General features: G+C 45.6%; 1 protein-coding gene across 4 annotated transcripts in view; it reads right to left on the bottom strand.

The window, feature by feature from the left end:
• The window catches only part of ZNF831 (zinc finger protein 831), a 108,526-nt gene that overhangs the window by 33,783 nt on the left and 54,842 nt on the right, over positions 1 to 19,901 (bottom strand). The gene's annotated exons all lie outside the window — the stretch shown is intronic.

The following is a 19,901-nucleotide window of genomic DNA, read 5'->3' as shown; positions in this document are numbered from 1 at the left end:
GAGTTGGCTCAAATTCATGTCCATTGAGTCAATGATGCTATCTAACCATATCATCCTCTACCACCCCTTCCTTCTCCTTTTGCCTTATATTGAGGCATAAGTGGTAAACATTAATAGCTGTGACTCACGATTTGTAGATGGTCAGTGTCTTGCGCTCTTGTGTAACTGACTTATCGAGAAGTCAGTTACAGAAGAAACTTGAAAAGAGTGAGAGAAGCCAGAGGTTTAGACAACAAGGATTTTGGGAGATGGCCACAGGGAGCTCTGGAGAACAAACCATAATCACAAAACTCATTCTTCCTGAAGGCAAAAAGCCTGAGTGGTCCTGTCGCTCCAATAATCAATCAACTGGGGACTGTGGACCAGCCTCCAGCAACTGTGTGTATGTTCAGTTCAGTTCAGTCACTCAGTCGTGTCCAACTCTTTGCGACCCCATGGACTGCAGCATGCCAGGCCTCCCCGTCCGTCACCAACTCCTGGAGTTTACTGAAACTCATGTCCATTGAGTTGATGATGCTCCAACCATCTCATCCTCTGTCGTCCCCTTTTCCTCCCGCCTTCAATCTTTCCCAGCATCAGGGTCTTTTCCAATGAGTCAGTTCTTCCCATCAGGTGGCCAAAGTATTGGAGTTTCAGCTTCAGCATCATTCCTTCCAATGAATATTCCGGACTGATTTCCTTTAGGATGGATTGGTTGGACCTCCTAGCTGTCCAAGGGACTCTCAAGAGTCTTTTCCAACACCACAGTTCAAAAGCATCAGTTCTTTGGCACTGAGCTTTCTTTATAGTCCAACTCTCACATCCATACATGACTACATGTATGTTGGGGGAAAATAATTCCCATCAATCAAGGGCCAATTGGAGAAGGTACAGATAAAGAGGGCAGCAGCCAGGACACAGGGATGATGGGCACCCAGCCTGAAAAGGGATCTGGGCAGGACACCAGTGACTTTGACCAGAACTGTCACCCTATAGTACAGACTGAAACGGTCTTGCTCTTCGCTCTCCTCTACCAGGAAACAACACTGGGCTGTGATAGACATAGAAAACAAATGTATGAATACTAAGGTGAAAGGTGGAAGGGGAGATGGGATAAATTGAAAGATTGAGACTGACATGTATACACTACTATGTTAGATGGCATCACCAACTCATTGGATATGAATCTGAGCAAACTCTGGGAGATAATGAAGGACAGGGGAGCCTGGAGTGCTGCAGTCCATGGGGTCATAAAGAGTCAGACACGACTTAGAGACTGAACAATAACCGTGACATACCAGAGAGATAACTAATGAGAACCTATTGAAGGGCACGGGAACTCCAGTCAATGCTCTGTGGTGACCTAAATAGGAAGGAAATCCCAAAAAGAGGGGATGTATGAAGACATTTAGCTGATTGACTTTGCTATACAGAACAAACTGATAATAGCAGTGGAAGGGAAGTACACTCCACGTTAAAAACAAATAAAAATAAGAACTAAAAAGAGTGGGTTGTGATAAATATCTTCTGTTCCTTGATTTCTGTTCCTCCACCCTCTCGGAACATCTCTTCTCAATATAAGTTGGCTGGTTTATAACCAATCACCACTTCCCATCTCCAGGAGCAGGCAAATTCCACTCATTTGGACAAACAGAAGGCTCAGGGCTAGATACATGACCCAAACCTCACTAAGTCAGAGTTGGTGCTGGACTTCAATTCAAATAGGACACTTCCTACTGCAATTGTTAAGAGGGTAGGATGCATGTCAGGGGCCACCTCATGCCAGGGAACAAAGCACCCCTGCCCCCAACCAAGAAGGCCAGCTCAGATAGGAAGAGGGATAAACAGAGCCCTGGTGATATTGTTCGAGTCTCTGGGCTTCTTGTTTCACAAGCGATAATGTGCTTAAATCTTTTTGAGTTGGATTTTGGTCCCATGCTACCAAGAATTACATCAATAAACCATGACAAACTGTTTTCCTGACTGTTACAGACGTTGCTTACTTTCCTTCTGTCCCAGCAAAGGAAGTGGGTGGGTGCCATAGGTATTCCTCCTCCCCGCCCCCACCACCTAGCCCCTTCCTAACCATATTCAAAATGGGATTAAGAATTTACCAAACCTCACCTAGTGACAGACTTAAAATTCAAAGCTGGATTGTCTGCTCCTAGTCCCTGGAAAACCATCCAATGTGGGGACACATCATGACTTCACTGAAAGGAGCCAGTCTCTTCTATAAAGAGGCACTTCCAATAGACAGTGATTAATCTAGTTTCCCATTCTTCTAAGCAAAATAATAGAGAAATCATCATTTTCTTCCTTATCTAACTACGCAGATGACGGCTTCATGACTCCTCAAATTTATTGAGTAGCAAAACTGGAGGCAAAGAAGAAATATGTTCTCTGTCCTCAGAAGCATTGAAAGCCTCAAACTGTCAGAACCAACGCAAGTCTTACTAAACAAGCTGCAGAAAATCCAGGAAGAGATGGGAAAGGTAAACAAACACAAAACCCAAAAAAACTTCTTCCTCTTCAAGGAAACTTCCAGACTAAACAAGGCTACGTGGTTTTTCTTAGTTTTGATACAGGATGACTTAAGTCACTAAATAAGTTCCTCATTTCTTAATTTACAGAAAAAATATGGATGCATTAAATCTATAATGAAATGTTACTTAAATGAATCCAAATTAATTGAAATTAAGCATCATAGAATGTAGCATTTTAAATGTATATCAGATAGAGATTAATAAGCAAAAAATGAAGAGCTCCCCCCCACACACACTTAGCAACATGCAGTATTCTGCTCTGCAGAATGAAAAGGGAAAGAACAAAACAAACCATACAGACCCAGGAAGCAGTTTTAAAAGGAAAATAATTGCTTTCATATTAAAACACACAAAACGAATTTCTTTTGAACCACTAATGTGTGGATTTTAAAAAATCAATAGCATACTCTATTTAATCCATTCGAACAAAGATAAATGGGAATTCGTGTCTCTGGTTCTCGGTAGTCTTCTCTCTCATGCTTTTTGGAATCACTGTGCCATGTAATTTCTGTTGTTGTTTTGTCTATGACACTTGGAGAAGCTCAGGTCTCAACATTTTTGGAGACAAAGGGAGCTCAGTGAAATGGACTTGGTGTATCCGTCAAACAATGTACCAGCACAGAAGATGCTCAATCAGTGGCCCCTGAGTGCGTGGAGGGCCGAGTGAAGGAAGTGGGGCCATGTGCAAAGAGCAACCAGCTCATCAAAGCAGTAAGAGTAGATGGACACTGTGTTCAGGCATCAGGGCAGAAGGGCACGCCAATCAGGAGGGGACACAGGAAACCCAGGACGGGCTGGGCAGAGGGGAGGGCCTCTCCTGGTACAGGAACACATGATAAGCCAGCCTGGCAGATGATGCCACCAAAACCAGGACAGAAGCCAAGAAACACCTTGAAGCACCAAGGTTGAAAAGCACACACTTATTGGGAGGGGCCAGCGAGGTCTTCAGGGACAAGGAGAAGTCCCTCTTTCCACGTCTCTGTGGTTGCCCACATGCATGCCCACATGCCACATTCCACTGTGGCTTCCTGGTGTGCATGGATTCAAAAATGCCCCTCCCACATTCTCGGGGAAGGGGGAGGAAAAGGGGTCATTTCCCTCAAATCCATTCACGCTAAAAGAACTGTGAGCACACTGGCTTCAGCATGTAGGGGTGGGGGCTGACATAGGGAGTTGGGGTAGCCTTCCCCTGGCAGCTGGCAAAGCAAAGGTCTCAAAGCTCCTGACTATACTGGGGCTCAGATCAGTGTGTATGTATGCGCTTGTTTTTTTTTTTTTTAATGTAAATTCATTCTTGTCATGTAAAAATTGGGAGATTTAACTTAATGGAAAATTCTGGGTTTCTGGCACCGTGGTAGAGAGAGATTAAAAGTCATAATCTGGGATGCTCACTGTCAAATAAGATAGTAAGCCCTGTTTTAAATGATAGATGTAAGTCATATCTCAACAGCCCTACCAAATGGATACTGTCATTTGCCGTCTTGGAGTTACAGACGGGGAAACTGAGGTGCGGGTGCCGCTGAGACCAGCCGAGGACACGGGACCGCAGCCTCCCTCCAAGCCGATCTTAAGAGATGCTGTTCCACTGGTGCCCCTGCTGGGCTGACTGCCGCAGGCTCGCTCCTTCCCTGCATCTCTGGGTTAGAACATTTGCTTCTTTAAAAAATATATATATATATTTCTAATGCGTACTTCTTAAAAACATGGCCAGCTTTGAAGGAGAACTGGTTTGTTTCCAAGCTTGGGAGGATAGAAATATTTCACATCCATGACACAGAAAGACTGAAAAGTCCTGTTCGTTGTGCAAGGAGCCGGGAGTCTGCGTTTGCAGCAGAATCCTGTATCCTGCTCACACACCTTGGGACAGGGAGCCAGCAAAGGTTCTGCAGCCCACCCAAACGCCTGCCCCGCTCCGTCTAGTCCTTTATTTTACCCTCATCGTACCACTCTTCTCTTTCCTTCCCCCTCTCCCTCCCTCCATCCTCGGCTGGGGCTTCTGCCTCCTCTCTTAGCACTGGTTTTTATTCCTGCACATCTGGGTGGCATTTATATAAGAAAAATGAGAGGACAGGAAAGGGCCAGGGTCGCCTGCATGCTGAAACAGTGGCAAGGGCCACTTCTTGAGCAGGAGTGGTCCTGCCTATTTCAAAAATGCGGTGGGGAGGGGGGGTCCTAAGATGAAAACCCTCCTCTCCCATCCCTGGGCTGTAGTCATCTAAATTCCAAAGAACAGAAAATAAATTCGTGCCAAGAGGTCCTCTTGTATTCAGAGCAGTTCCCCTCTCCACGTGAGCCAGGGTCCGATCCAAACGGGACCCACAACTGGGCGAGATCAGAGTCCCCCACAGAGGGACCCCAAATTTGGGCTTTCAGCAGAGCTCCCGGGCGGAAGGAGCCAGCCTCGCTGCCTGCTCCTCGGCGCTAGGGGGCGCCCTTGAAGCTTGGAAGACAATTTCCATCGAATAAAAAGCGCTTATTTTTTTCCCCCCGCTTCGGTAATAAATTCACAGGGCTTGTTTTTTAACCCCCATCAGAGGTTAGAATAGTTTCATAAAAAAAGTTTTGGTAAATTCATGGGCAACTTTTGAGGTTATATGAGGTTGTTGTTTAAAAAAAAAAGAAAAAGAGAAAGAGAAAAACAGCCTTTCTCTGTACTCATGTAAGACTCAGCATCACCGGGCGTGAGGGCGGACGGGAGGGGGGCTTCGGGCTTCTGTATTTTTCCACAAGGGTCCGCGCACAGGGGGCTTCTGGGGGGGGTCCCTGCTGCCCACTAGCGGGGGGCAGGACCCCTGGGGAGCAGAGTCCCAGCTCTCTTGATGCACCTGCTCGGGTGCCGCAGAGCCGCCCGCAGCCCCAATGCCCATCAGAGGTGCCCACCCGCAGTCCGGGCGAGTGCTGGTCACCGCTCTTGCACTCCTTTCTTCCTGGCAGGGAGTCGAGAACAAAGCAAAAAAAGTTCCAGCCCCAACTCCCACCAACCCCAACTCTCGAGTAGGGGTTATAAAGAATACGAACTTTATCTCAGATTGATAAGAAAGGAGACAAGAGGAGGCAGAAGAAAAACAGCGCGGTTATGAGAGGGGGCGTCGTACATTAACTATGATTCAGAGACTGAGATGCACTGAGTTCATTTTTCAATCTGCCTTTTGCGAAGGGGGAAAAGAATCAGGAAATTATAGAAAATTGAGAAACAAACATCTCCGAGAGTGCTTTGCACCCGGGGGTGCTTAATGAACACTTAATAATTTCAAACACGAGTACTTAGAGAAATAGCTTTTGTCCGTTCCCGGCATGCCAGGTGCCTCGTAGCAAAAAGAGCTGAAATGACTGAAAATGATCGCTAATGTCTGTGTGGAGCGGGTGGGGGCACAAAAATGACTTCTTCATGTCTCTGGAAGTTAGGGAAATAAACAAGCAAAAATATAGAGTTTTAGCAAAAGAAAAAACCTTAGAATGGAACTTGGGTTTCTTTTCCTCCATGTTTGAACTTGGGCAGGACTCCGAATTAGAATGGAGAATGGCCTTGACATCCCCCTGCTGACCCCAAGGGGCCATATTGGAAATTAGATGAAGAAATTCCAGTGCTCAAGCAGGAAGCAAAGCTTGTTGGACCCGATTCCCCTGTGCTCCCTGCCAGCATCCAACCTTGGGGTAAAGGCCACAGTGAATGCATTTATTTAGAGAAAGGCAGTGTCCCTAAGCAGAGCTCACAGTGCCAGGAAGGCGTGAGATGGGATGGGGCCAGAACCCAAAGGATTATTCAAATCCCTTTGTTCCCTCTACCTTTGGGGCCAGTCTCACTCACATCCCATCTGTACCCAAATGCATAAATTCACGTGCCTCCAAGCATCCACTGACTCCATACCACCTAGCTCCCCATCTGAATTTCACTGTTCCTTTATTCATCCCCTTGACCTATAGAAGTCTTTCCCAGACTTGGGTGGAAGGATAACCCACAGCCCCCACTGTCAGCCAGGATAACCACTGTGACACTCACAAAGTCCCTTCAATGGGTGACACAGCCACTTTCTAACTCACCATCTCATGTTAGCTTGGGTATCTTGACAGTCCCCTGGACAGATGAGTGGGCTATCTAAACTAGCCTCATGGGCTCTTCAAGTGACAGGTTTGTGAGTCTCTGGTACCTATGGACTCAGACATGGCCCCATTTTACAGATGAGAATCTGAGGGAAAGAAAAAGGATGACCTTGGCCAAGGAAGTAGTAAAAAGAAAAGTCAGGACTTGAATTGTTCAGACTCCAGAAACAAAGTTTCTTGCCCTGCACTGCTGCTGCTGCTACTGCTGCTAAGTCGCTTCAGTCGTGTCTGACTCTGTGTGACCCCAAAGAGGGCAGCCCACCGGGCTCCCCCGTCCCTGGGATTCCCCAGTCAAGAACACTGGAGTGGGTTGCCATTTCCCTCTCCAATGTGTGAAAGTGAAAAGTGAAAATGAAGTCGCTCAGTCGTGTCCGACTCTTAGCGACCCCATGGACTGCAGCCTACCAGGCTCCTCCGTCCATGGGATTTTCCAGGCAAGAGTACTGGAGTGGGGTGCCATTGCCTTCTCCATTGCCCTGCACTACTACTGGCCAAATTAAGGGCTGAAAGAGAGGGAGGAAGAAGGAGTATTTGGCATTTTTTAAATTATTTGACTTTCCAAGGTCTATTGTAGGAAGCAACTGGGTAAGGTGAATTATCTGCCCTAAGAGGGTACCTGAGGGTACCTGTAAAACTACAAAAAAAAACAGAATAGAGTTCTCAAATTCTAGTTAGAGGTTGAAACCCAACCTCCCTCAAGACTTAGTTAGGCAGGTGTTAAAGACGTATTAGCATCAAAAGGGGACTTCCTTTGTGATGTAATCAAGAGGCTTAGAAAGGAACTGAGATTGACCTTTTCATTGTGACTCAATGCAGCTGGTCTACCTATCACTTAAAAGTTGTTGATGCCATTCAGGCCTCACTTTGCTGCTAATCCCTTAGTTAAAATTTACCTTTAAAATTAACCCTAAAGGCTAGCCTGTCCTCCAAAGCAAAACAGCCTGGCCCCTCCGGAAGATCAGGTCCCAGGTGGAGGTGAGAGAGGAAAGACCCAACAAGGTGACCAGAACCCTCCATGGTTTTGTCCCCCATTGGTAGTCTGTTGAAATCATCACTTCTCTTGCTTCATCCTCTGATGCCATTTGTCTACCAGTCCTTCAACAAAGAATATTCTAGAACAAGACTCTTTCTGAGGGTTCTGCTGAGAAGAGGCTCCCCCCAACTCCAAGGTGAGGACAGTCTCCAGAAAGCCCTCCCAAAGCAGAACAGTCTCCAGTTCAGGTTTGTGATCAAAGGCATGTGCCTCTTTTTTTTTAAAAGAAAAATTTTAACATAATATAGTTTATCTTTCCAAATCTCAACCTCTTTAAATGACTCTATGGTCCTGACCTCTGGCCTACCCAGTGGAGAGCCAGGCACGAGTGCACTGCACACTCTTGTGCTCCCAACTTCTGTTGGTGCAGAAATCGGAATTCAGGATGTGTCGCTCCGTTTCTACAGGAGTCTGTTAGCAACTGCCAAGGGAAACACTTAGCATCTTAGATAAATAAGTAAATAGTAGTTAAGTGCTGCACGCCTCCACTTCCAGCAGTTTACTGTGGATAGCAAAGATTCTTTACGATCCAAGGAGGAGAAAAAGGGATGATGCAGTGACAGGCTGCCGGTCTCTGTAGGGGGCTGCGCTCCCCCTGCAGTGGGGGCCCGGATGGAGGGGCCACGGGGATGTGTGGCGGAAGCGCGGCCCCTCCTGTTTTGTTCCTGTTTCCGCTAGCCCACTCTCCCTTCCCCGCTCCAGCCGGCCCTGTCAGGATCCCTCATTTGGAAGCTTAATCATATCAGCAAGCTTACCGCATTGCATGTGTAATGACTTGTTTACCAGTCTGTGCCGGCTGCCTCTGCCAGACTGGGCTCTCCCTAAGGACAGGGGCCGTGTCGTGTTCTTGTTTGCCTCTCTTCCTGCTCCCACACACTGCCTGGCACAGAGCGAGCCCGACTAATTGCATATGAACTCTCATCTATTTCACAAAGGTGTCTCGGTCCACCAACTGGTCCCCAAGCTCCTCAGGAGAGTACTCATGGCATCTTCTGCTTCTCCCCACTCTAAGGGCATAACTCTGACACACAGAAGCTGAATCCCATTCAGTCATGAGGAAGAGGCGGTCTGGACATCTGGGCCCCTCTCTCTTTTGGGAAACTGTCTCTCCTCTACTCTTAAAGGTTCCAACCCATCCCTCCATACAATGGCAGGTGTGTGACCTAGACCTGGTCACTCAAGTCCCCAGTGATTGGTTCCAGAGAGACACCTGCTCCCAGCTAGGCCAACCAGATTCAGTGTGGGGATCTGGGTTACAGAAAGGAGTCAAGCATTTTCAGGCAAGGCAGGTCCTAGAGGAACCAGTGATGATGCCCCAGGAGAAGATCCAAGCGATGGACAGAAACTGAGTCCGGGTGACATCATTCGTACCCCTAGATCCAGCCAAGCCTGAAGCCCCTTTCCCTGTTCTCTGAGATAATGTTTCTGTCTCAGTTCAGTTCAGTTCAGTCACTCAGTCGTGTCCGACTCTTTGCGACCCCATGAATCACAGCACGCCAGGCCTCCCTGTCCATCATCAACTCCCGGAGTTCACTCAAACTCATGTCCATTGAGTCGGTGATGCCATCCAGCCATCTCATTCTCTGTCGTCCCCTTCTCCTCCCGCCCCCAATCCTTCCAAGCATCAGAGTCTTTTCCAGTGAGTCAACTTATTGCATGAGGTCTAGGCCAGTTTAAATTGAGTCTCTTTCCTCACAACCCCAAAGACACAGGCATCCACTGCTGGTAGTAGCATTTCAGAATAAGATAAGCAAGGCGTCTGTTTGGGGATAATCAAAGCTTTCAAAAAGAAGCATTGCTATCATATTCTCTGCAAGTCTTCTCATTTTATTCCGGGAGTCTGGACTGTGGCCCCAGATCCCACACTAAACCAGAGAGGCTGAGACATTCATCTCTCCAGCTTCTGTCCATAATGAGGGATGAAGATGCCACTCAGGTTTTGACTAAAGCCTCAAATATTGCTGTTTGCTCTTTCGAGTTCCCAGGCGGCCTGAGCATTCTGGGAGGTAGCTGAGTAACACTCAGAGCTCAGCAGCCTGCAAATCAATTAATCTCTTCTGCAAATTGCTCACCAGGTCTAATGAATTGGCTCGGCACAGAGGAAGTCCTGTGTGGCCTTGTGTCCTCAGCAGTGACGGACTTTTCTCAGAGCAGACCGAGACATCGTGCCTCACCCGAGGAACAAATCTATTAATATTTGGAGAGAACATCAAATTGTACCCGGTGGACTTAAAGTTTGGTCAAGAGAAACTCACTTCTCTGTGATTTCAAAACAAGATAGTCTATTCATCCTTCCATGTTTTTTTCCACCGGATTCTGCCAACCTTCCTCACAGTCTGTCAGGCAGTGGACCCCCCTCTCCCTGCAGTGAGATGCAAGATTGGGGTGAAAAGGCCCTCCTGGTGACAGGCTTTCCAGTTAACATCTGTTACACATCGTGGGATTTTTTTTTAAGTTTGATAAGATCAAAGAAGGAAAAGGTACTCTAATATGGTACTGATGGGAATGTGAAATAGAAAGCAACTTGGAAATATCTACTAAAAATGTGCAACACAACTAACCTACAGTGAGGTATCACCTCACACAGGTCAGAATGGCCATCAGAAAGTCTGCAAACAATACATGCTGGAGGAGGTATGAAAAGGAAGCCCTCCTCCATGTAAATTGGAGCAGCCACTCTAGAGAACGTGGGCTTCCCCTGTGGCTCAGATGGTAAAGAATCTTCCTGAAGTGCAGGAGACCCCAGGTCTCTAGGTCAGGAAGATCCCCTGGAGGAGGAAATGGCAGCCACTCCACTATTCTTGCCTAGAGAATTCCATGGACAGAGGAGCCTGGCAGGCTACAATCCATGGGGTTTCGAAGAGTCAGACATGACTGAGCAGCTAACACTTTCACTTTCACTATAGAGAACAGTATGGAAGTTCCTCAAAACACTAAAAATAGAGCTACCATATGATCCTGCAATCCCACCCCTGGGCATATACCTGGAGAAAATAATTCAAAGAAATACATGCACCCCAATGTTCACTGCAGCACTTACTTACAATAGCCAAGACATGGAAGGAACCTAAATGTCCATCAATAGATGAATGGATAAAGAAGATGTGGTACACACACACACACACACACACAGTGGAATATTACTTAGCCATAAAAAAGAATGAAATAATGCCATCTGCAGCAACATGAATGGACCTAAAGATTGTCCTACAAAGTGAAATAAGTCAAAGACAAACATCATACAATATCATGGATATGTGAAATCTAAAAAAATGATACAAATGAACTTATTTACAAAAAAGAAACAGACTCACAGACATAGAAAACAAACTTACAGTTACCAAAGGGGAAAGAGAGGGAAGGGGTAAATAAGGAGGTTGTATATACACTACTATACGTAAGTAGATAATCAACATATATATACTACTATACTTAAAGTAGATAATCAACAAGGACCTACTGTATAACACAGGGAACTATACTTAATACTCTGTAATAACTTATGGGAAAAGAACCTGGAAAAGAATAGATACATATATCCCTTATATATACATGTAACAGAATTACTTTGCTGTACACCAGAAATTAACACATTATAAATCAACTCTATTCCAATAGAAAATAAAGTATTTTAAGTGTGCAACATAACAAAGACTCAGCAATTCTTCTTGAGTCTTCCCTAGAGAAACCCCCTACCTGGGCCTGGGAGTCGTGGACAGTGGGTCCATGTGAAGTACTGGCATTGTTAAGAGAATGACTGCCTAAAGTCGTAGCAGCCCCACCCAGAGAGATCCCGTCCCTATTTACAAGGCTGAGATAGTTCTGTATGTATTAACAGTATGGGAAAACCACAAAATGGTGTTGAGTAAAACAAGGCAAGTTGCACAATGAGATGGGTAGTGTTGTACAATTCCTATTAGACACACACAGGCATGCACAGAAACAGCAATCTAGCAGGTGCCTTCCTAATCCCAAACTGTAGTTTTATCTTGGGGGGGGTGCGGGGGGGGCATGTGGAATGGGGGTGGTGGTCAAAAAGAACATGAGCCTTATTACCATAATTGAATGTGTTAAAAGATGTATGATTTATCATTACTCACATAATTAAAAACTAAACTTTTCTGTTCCTCTAGGTGGAACATCCCTGTTTTCCAACACAAACCTGCCCAACTTGTTTCAGGAACTTTCTCATCTGCCTCCTAGTGTCCACTCTACCTGCCCCAATCATTTCTCCACATTCACCTACAAGGGATGGTCTGCCCTCTGCCCTCCTCATCCTTCAATGGCCCCTCACTGTCCTCAGGAGAAGGATGAGCCCCCACCCAGGTCTCTGATGCTCCTAGTCCCTCCATCTCCTCTCTCTGCACCCTGGGCATTTCCCATCATCCCTCCTTTGGTCACAGAAGGCTCTGGGTCAGCATCTCAGACTTATAAGGGTTTGAACCTGCCTAGGACACCTCTGACACCACTAAGCTCCCACCCCCATGAGGCAGAAAAGGTTCAGTCTTCAAGAAGGGTCTTGGCAGAATGTTGGTCCACAGCTTCTACAGCCCAACTCTGATGAACATAGAGTTTAAGTTGATACAGGCGAAGGCCTTACAAGAGTTAAAGAAATCCTAGCTAAGACAGCAGAAGCCAACGGGATGTTACTGACAGAGGAAAGCAGATATGACAGCACAAGAAAGTCCCAGGGAGGGACTCAGACCCCCAGTGGGGTGTGAGTCACAAGCTTAGTGTTAAATAAAATGGAATCACCCAGTGAAAAGGTTGTTCTCCCTACAACCCTCTGATCAGGGAAAGAAAATCCCAATTGGATGCTAATGTATCTCTAACATCTCCTTAAGTCTTCCAGGTCGCTTTTTAAGCAAAGAGAGTGTATCTAGGGCTCTTGCCCACAACCATCTAGACAGAATTTATTTGCCAGGAAAACATGTTCATAGTGTTTTCTTTCTATGAAGTTCTCTTAATGGCATGTGATACTGGCTTTCCATTTCTAGCACTGATAAACAGTTTCTATTGAAAATAAATGAATTTATGGGTTTTGCCAGTGAGATTAAGTGGATCACATAAGCAAATAATCACACAGATGACATGCAGATGGGACATTTCTGAAGATGGTCCATGAATTTCTGAATTTAGGAAACACCATGGACCCCCGATTCATCATCCGGGTGGCCCTGAGCAGGTCACTGCATGACTTGGAGACTCTGAGTCTCAGTTTCTCCCTCTGAAAATGAAAATGAGTCATCTTGAGTCTGTTGGGGGGATTAGATGTGGGTACAGCTCCTGAACTGAAAGTGCCTTCTGAGTTTAGTTATTGGGATATTTGTCTAATATCTCACTTTGAAATGTTACCCTGAATCTCACGGTGTTTACTGCCAGAAGCCACACCAGCTGCAGGAAATTGCAAAACCAGAAACTCGATGGAGTTCTTATCGTTCAATAAAGCATCTCTCTCAATCAATACGACTTCAGATGTGTCGTCTGGGCACAGGGCCATGCTGGGCTCCTCTTCAGTGTTCCAATTTTAGTCTCTGTACCGGCAGAAGCAGCATGACTTCCGATGTGCCCACAGAAGTCCGAATAATTAACCTCAACCATACCAGTGTTCTCCATTCAGTTCCACGAAATGCATTTCTAAGGAAATACATAGGAACACTCTTTATACCAAGGAGTGTTTTAGTGGATCTGCACATCAGAGTACATAGAACAGGGTTCAGTTAATGGGTCCTTTTGACACAAAGGATTTCAATAATGAAAAAAAATAAAAGCTGATATGTCATCTACTAGAGAGAAAGACGTGTGCACATGAACACAAAAACAGGACAAATCTCATTACGAGGTTCTTTTTTGCAGCCCAGGGTCAATAACTGCAATATTAGGAAAAGGGTAATAGGCTGACTGCTGATGAGTTTTAAGCTCCTGGAGACTAGAATGTCCCACTTGAAATGCAAACAGAATTGAATGATGTTGAGTTCATCCCCGCTGCTCCCCATGTTCTGAAAAGTATTCTTTTCAGAGCGGTGACCTCCTCAGGAGAAACACATCAGGAATTGTATAACCACAACAGAAGCGAATCGGCAGTGGCTTTTGCTTAGGTAGTGTCGCCCACTTTGTATGGACGTGTGAGTTTTCAGTGACATTTTCTAATGGAAAAATAATACTCCAATGTGAGAAGGCAAATGTGCAAGCGGGCACACAACACATACCTGCAAAGCTTCCTTTCCTAACTCCCTAAGACCCTAACCTGGGAAATAAACAGATCATTTTCATGACAAGGCTTAGTAGTGAACTTCCCCTTCAGGTACAAAAGATGGTCTTTCACTGACGTCAATTACATGGAATAATCGCAAAATGGAAAACAATTCCCCCGCATCTTCAAATGGTATCAGGCAGATAGGTGCTCAGGTGAGAAGAGAAACCACCCCAGCAGGGAACTATCGCACATTTAACCTAAACCCTGATTTCTGAAACACTACCTCCCACACCACGCAGAAGACACAACTCCAGTATCTTAGTTAATCCCCCAACAAGCCAATCCATTAAGACGTCGTCACAACTTCAGACACTTAACATAGAAACTAAACAGCATACACCTCATGGCCAAGCAGAGAAATTTGAAAATTCCTCGCTACAAATTACTGTTTGTTGTCAGGGCAGCCTGGATGGATGGATTGCCTTTTTGCTTACCCTCCTTGCCCTCAGTGGTTGTCAAACATGTTATGCATAAGAACCTCTGTTCAGAGCTGTAGACACCATTCCTATTCTTATGCTTGATAAGTGTCTGGTAAGTCAAGGCTACTTGAAATCTACAAAGAAACTTCCAGCTCCCCTCACACCTTTGCTGGAAACTTGGATGGTGGATCACTAAATTTAGGTTTTAAACAAGTTCATGCAACATCACTAATTATTAGAATAATGCAAACTGAAACTACAATGAGAAATCACCTCATACCAATCAGAATGACCATCATCAAAAAGTCTACAAATAATAAATGCTACAGAGAGTGTGGAGAAAAGGAAACCTTCCTACACTGTTGGTGGGTATGTAAATTGGTGTAGCCACTATGGAGAACAGTATGGAGGTTCCTTGAAAAACTAAAAATGGAGCTGCCATACGAAGCAACAATCCCCCTCTGGGCATATATCCAGAGAAAAACCATAGCTCAAAAGATACATATACCCCAGTGTTCACTGCATCACTGTTTACAGTAACTAAGACATGGGAGCAACTAAATGTCCATCAGTAGATGAATGGATAAAGAAGATGTGGTATATATGTGTGTGTGTGCAGTGAAATACTATGGGACCATGAAAAAGAATGAAATGTTACTATTAGCAGCAACATGGATACAACTAGAGATTATCACACTACGTGAAGTGTGTGAAAAAGAGAAAGACAAATACCTATCATGTCACCTACATTTGGAATCTAAAATATGACGCAAATGAACCTATCTATGAAACAGACACAGAATCAGGGACTTCGAGGATGGACTAGTGGTTGCCAAGCAGGAGGAGAGAGAGTTGGATTGGAAGTTTGGGATTAGCAGATGTAAGCTATTACATATAGACTGGATGAACAACAAGGTCCTACTGTATAGCACAGTGAATTGTATTCAACATCCTGTGATAAACCATAATAGAAAGGAATACGAAAAAATGTTAAATAAATAAAAGGCATGTGACATTCGTACCAGGAGAATGAAATAATGCCATTTGCAGCAACATGGATGCACCTGGAGATTATCATACTAGGCGAAGTCAGTCAGACAGAGAAAGACAAATATCATATGAGACCAGATACCACTTATATGTGGAATCTGAAAAAACAAAAAGATACAAGTAAACTTACTAATATTTATAAAAGAGAAACAGATTCACAGACATAGAAAACAAACATGGTTACCAAAGGGGAATGATGAGGGGGAGGGATAAACTGGGAGTTTGAGATTGACATAGACACCCTACTATATTTAAAACAGATAACCAACAAGGACCTACTATATGGCACAGTAGACTCTGCCCAATATACTATAATAACCTAAATGAGAAAAGAATTTGAAAAGAATAGATATATGTATAACAGAATCGCTTGGCTATCTATACACCTGAAACTGTATACCGGAAAGTAACACAGCATTGTAAATCAACTATATGCATGCTAAGTCACTTCAGTCGTGTCTGACTCTTTGCAACCATATGCATTGTATAGTCCAATATAAAATAAAAAATTAAAAAAAAAACATTAAATTCAGTGGTGTTGGAAAGTCAAAAAAATAAAAAGTTCAGTTCTCAGAATAGTCTCAAAGATGCCAATCATCATAAAATCTTATAAATTAGGTCTCCATCCTTTATAACTCCTCTGGCCTTCTGCTTGCAGAAGACTTCATTGCCAAGCCATCTGTTAATTCCAATGATTAGTCCCAAGTTATTGGAATAGTTGAAAGAGGGAAATTAAGCATCCTTTTAAAAAGTATTTTTCAAAAACATCCTCTCTCTCATCTTCATAAATTATTGACAGGAAGATTCTCCAAAAATAAAGAGGAGAAAGAATCCATAACACCATCTTATTTCAGCCCCTGGACACAAGTATTCCTGGCCACTTCTTTGAAAATGTTTTGCTGATTTAGCTGACCTTCAAGAATGAGGGCCAAAGGTTTTCCCAGATTTGAATTGGGAAATTCCACCCCGCACCCCCATCAAAAGATTACTCTCCATTTCGTTGTTGGGTTTCAAATTCCCCCACGTTACAGCCCTTCAGGTCACCCCAAACAAATCACCCTATCATTGTCGTGCTGAGAAAACCAGGTCCTCCCCCCTCAAAAACATACACATTTGCCCGCACTCGCACATGCACACACACACACAGAGTGGGGTCAGCTCCCTCACCAAGAAGCCAGCTCTGATCTCTCTAACCAGGACCTGCCAGGTCAAAGAAGACAAGAAAGTTGTTTGTAAATCATGGGTGACCAAGGCCTATCTCTAGGTTCCTTTGAAGTTAATAATGGCATTCTGTCTTCAGACACCAAACACTTTCAGAATGTCTGTCACTCTGCTGTGAAATATTGGCTTTGGGAGGTGGTGGCAGTAAGCTCTCTGAGCTCCTTTGATTCCCAGGGGGTGTTTATTTTAATGCATTCCACCCCACCCCCAATGCAATGGTGTCCATAATGGCCCATTCACCCCATGCTTGCTGGTTTATCCAACCCGACATCCCTGCTCCATCTTTGACACTTCAATCAGGAATGAGGGGTGATTAATATTCCCTGGGGCTAATGCTTAGACCACACCCCACAGACTCCCACTGCCCTTAATAGACACACTCCATGTGCCCCGCAATCATGGGGGAGGAAGCCCTTTGAAAATGGGCACCTGTGACCCAGACCTCTGGCTCAACTAACTGTTCCAACAACAAACACGAAAGCACAGTCATCTGTTATTACCACCTGGTCTGCTGCTGCAACATTATTACCTCCATGGGGGTGGAGGCTGAAGGGGGCTACGTTCCCAGTGGGTTTTGCACTGCGTTTGGCCTTCCAATCTTAGCTCCACATTTAGATTTTGTTTCTGATTTTTCTTTTCTGTATGGGGCTGATTTTATCCCTCATTCACTGGATTTTGGTAGAACAGGCTGGTGTTGAGATCAGAAAGCTACTGAGTGTGATGTTCTCAACATGCAGTGGCAGGGCTGCTCCCTGAGGTCAAGAGAAGCTTTTGAAGGGAAGACAGGATGAGGAGGACCATGAAAGATCAGAGACTTTCCAGCTGGTCTCTCCACTAGTACTGAGGCCCCTGGGTCACTGTGAGCACACAGGGTACACGTGCATCTTAGGAAGAAGTGACCACGTCCATTGGAGGATATATGGAAGATGCCCCCACCCTCTCAGGAGGAGAGAACTCCCTGCTTTGGGCTGACAGTCCCGCAGTCAGAGCAAAGGGCTGGACCAATCGGCGGTGACTCCATTTCAACCACACGTGGAGCCCTGCCTGCCCTCATCCAGACTGCCACCAGGTCTTTTTCCCAAAGAGGAGCTAAGGGGGGGCCTCTGACCCAGCCCACCAGTCTCAGGACTGAAGCTACCAGTCTCAGGATTGAACTCACTTGGACCACATGCCTGCAGGTGTGAATATGTCCTCCTGGGAGGTTGGCTTGCATGATCGTGTTTTAATGAATACATATTGATTTCGGTTTACAGAGAACTTTCCTGCCAAAGCCATTGGCACACAAGGATAGCACAGACAATGAGGGTCCCTGCATGCCACTGCCTTTTCCACTTAGAAACGCATTTTGAGGTCTCTTCTGTTGGTTCTCAGACTGGGGGAAAATTGTTGAGGTGGTTTGTGATTGAATTGTGCCTGTCCCTCCAAAACATATATATCCAAGTCCTAAGCCCACAGAACCTGTGACTGTGACCTTACTTGGGAAAACATCTTTGCACATTAAATTATGAATCTCAAGGTAAGATCATCCTGGATTTAGGGGAAGCCCTAAGTCCAATGGCAAGTGTCCTTATAAGAGAAAACAGGAGAACATTTGACCCACAGAAACACAGGAGAGAAGCTGTGTGAAGATGAAAGCAGAGACTGGAGGGGTGCAGTCACAAGCCAAAGATGCCCAGAGCCCCCAGAAACTTGAAGGCTGGGTAGGATCCTCCCCAAGAGAGATTGGCACCTTCTGGCATACAGAACTGAGAGGGAATACATAGTTGTTATTTTAAACCACCGCATTTGTGGCAATTTCTTCCGCTGCTGCTGCTAAGTCACTTCAGTCGTGACCGACTCTGTGCGACCCCATAGACGGAAGCCCACCAGGCTCCCCCGTCCCTGGGATTCTCCAGGCAAGAACACTGGAGTGGGTTGCCATTTCCTTCTCCAGTGCATGAAAGTGAAAAGTGAAAGTGAAGTTGCCCAGTTATGTCTGACTCTTAGCGACCCCATGGACTGCAGCCTACCAGACTCCTCCGTCCATGGGATTTTCCAAGCAAGAGTACTGGAGTGGGTGCCATTGCCTTCTCCGATTTCTTCCATGGTCTGAAGCAATTTACCAATCCAGAGGGCATCTGTTCTATTCCCCCTACGTCTGAACATCCAGAAGAAGCCATCTCTCTGCTGAGAAATCTGCCCCTTGGGCTCCTCCCTGAAACACTGACCTCATCCTTCACTAAACAACAGGGACACTCAGTACCATGCACCCCACATGCTCTCGGCACTCAGCATATGCCAGACCTTATACATGTGTGCGTGTTCAGTCCCTCAGTCATGTCCAACTCTCTGCGACCCCATGGACTGTAGCCTGCCAGCCTCCTCTGCCCATGGGATTTCCAGGCAGGAATACCGGAATGGGTTGCCATTTGCTCCTCCAGGGGATCTTCCCTCACCCCGGGATTGTACCTGTGTCTCCTGCATTGGCAGGTGGATTCTTTACCACTGAGCCACCTAGGAAGCCCCAGACCTTACACACATACACTTATTACTCTCCAGAGCTCAGAATCAACATTTCTCATCAACTTTAGGATCTGAGAGTTCCTTGCTGTACACGAGCTTGCTCGACCCTCACCCTGAGCCATTGTGGGGGTAAGACCTCTATCTGCATCCTCTCTACAGACAGAAGGTTCCCAGGAGGGAGTTCGCTGACTTCTAGTGTCACTCCCCACATGATTGAAGCAAAGGATAGACAGCGAGCCTGTCTGTCTGTCTGTCTTCACCCTGTACCTCATTTATCAAGGGCAGGCATTGTCTTCTTCTCCTTTTCAGTTCTGAGCATGGAACTTAGGAATAGAAACATGGCAGCTGACATGAGTTTCCAGGACCAGCTTGACTCAGCTCTCTCTGGGTGCTGGGAAGAGAGCTGGTAGGAAAGCACTGCCGTTTGGGGCAACTGGCAGAATTCTGGTGGATTCTGTTGGGCTTTCTTGGGGGTGGTATCACCCAAGCACACCCTAATGGGCAGGTCCCTGGATTGTATCTCCTTGAGAAGGAGGAAAGTAATGGAGTTCAACGTGAGGAGTCACAGAAGATGAAGAAAGGGCAAAGCCCGGTCCCCTGATTGCATTTTTGTCTAGCTCACTGCCCACCAACAAGGTCTTAACTCTTGATGTTCCATCAGAAGACAGTGCTTTTCCTTCCACAACTGGCCATCCATTGGAGCAAATACCTACTTTGACTTGAACTCTCGCTGAGCAAAAAAACGAGTCCTCATCCTTGCCTAGGAGAGAGCACGGGGATTGCAACAAGGGATCAAG

Source organism: Moschus berezovskii, chromosome 15 (genome assembly GCF_049115385.1).
Source record: "Moschus berezovskii isolate FMDL1 chromosome 15, NW_MosBer_1.0, whole genome shotgun sequence".
NCBI classification, from domain to species: Eukaryota; Metazoa; Chordata; class Mammalia; order Artiodactyla; family Moschidae; genus Moschus; species Moschus berezovskii.
The sequence above is the reverse complement of the archived record's forward strand: the minus strand, read 5'-3'. Positions and strand labels throughout refer to the sequence as shown.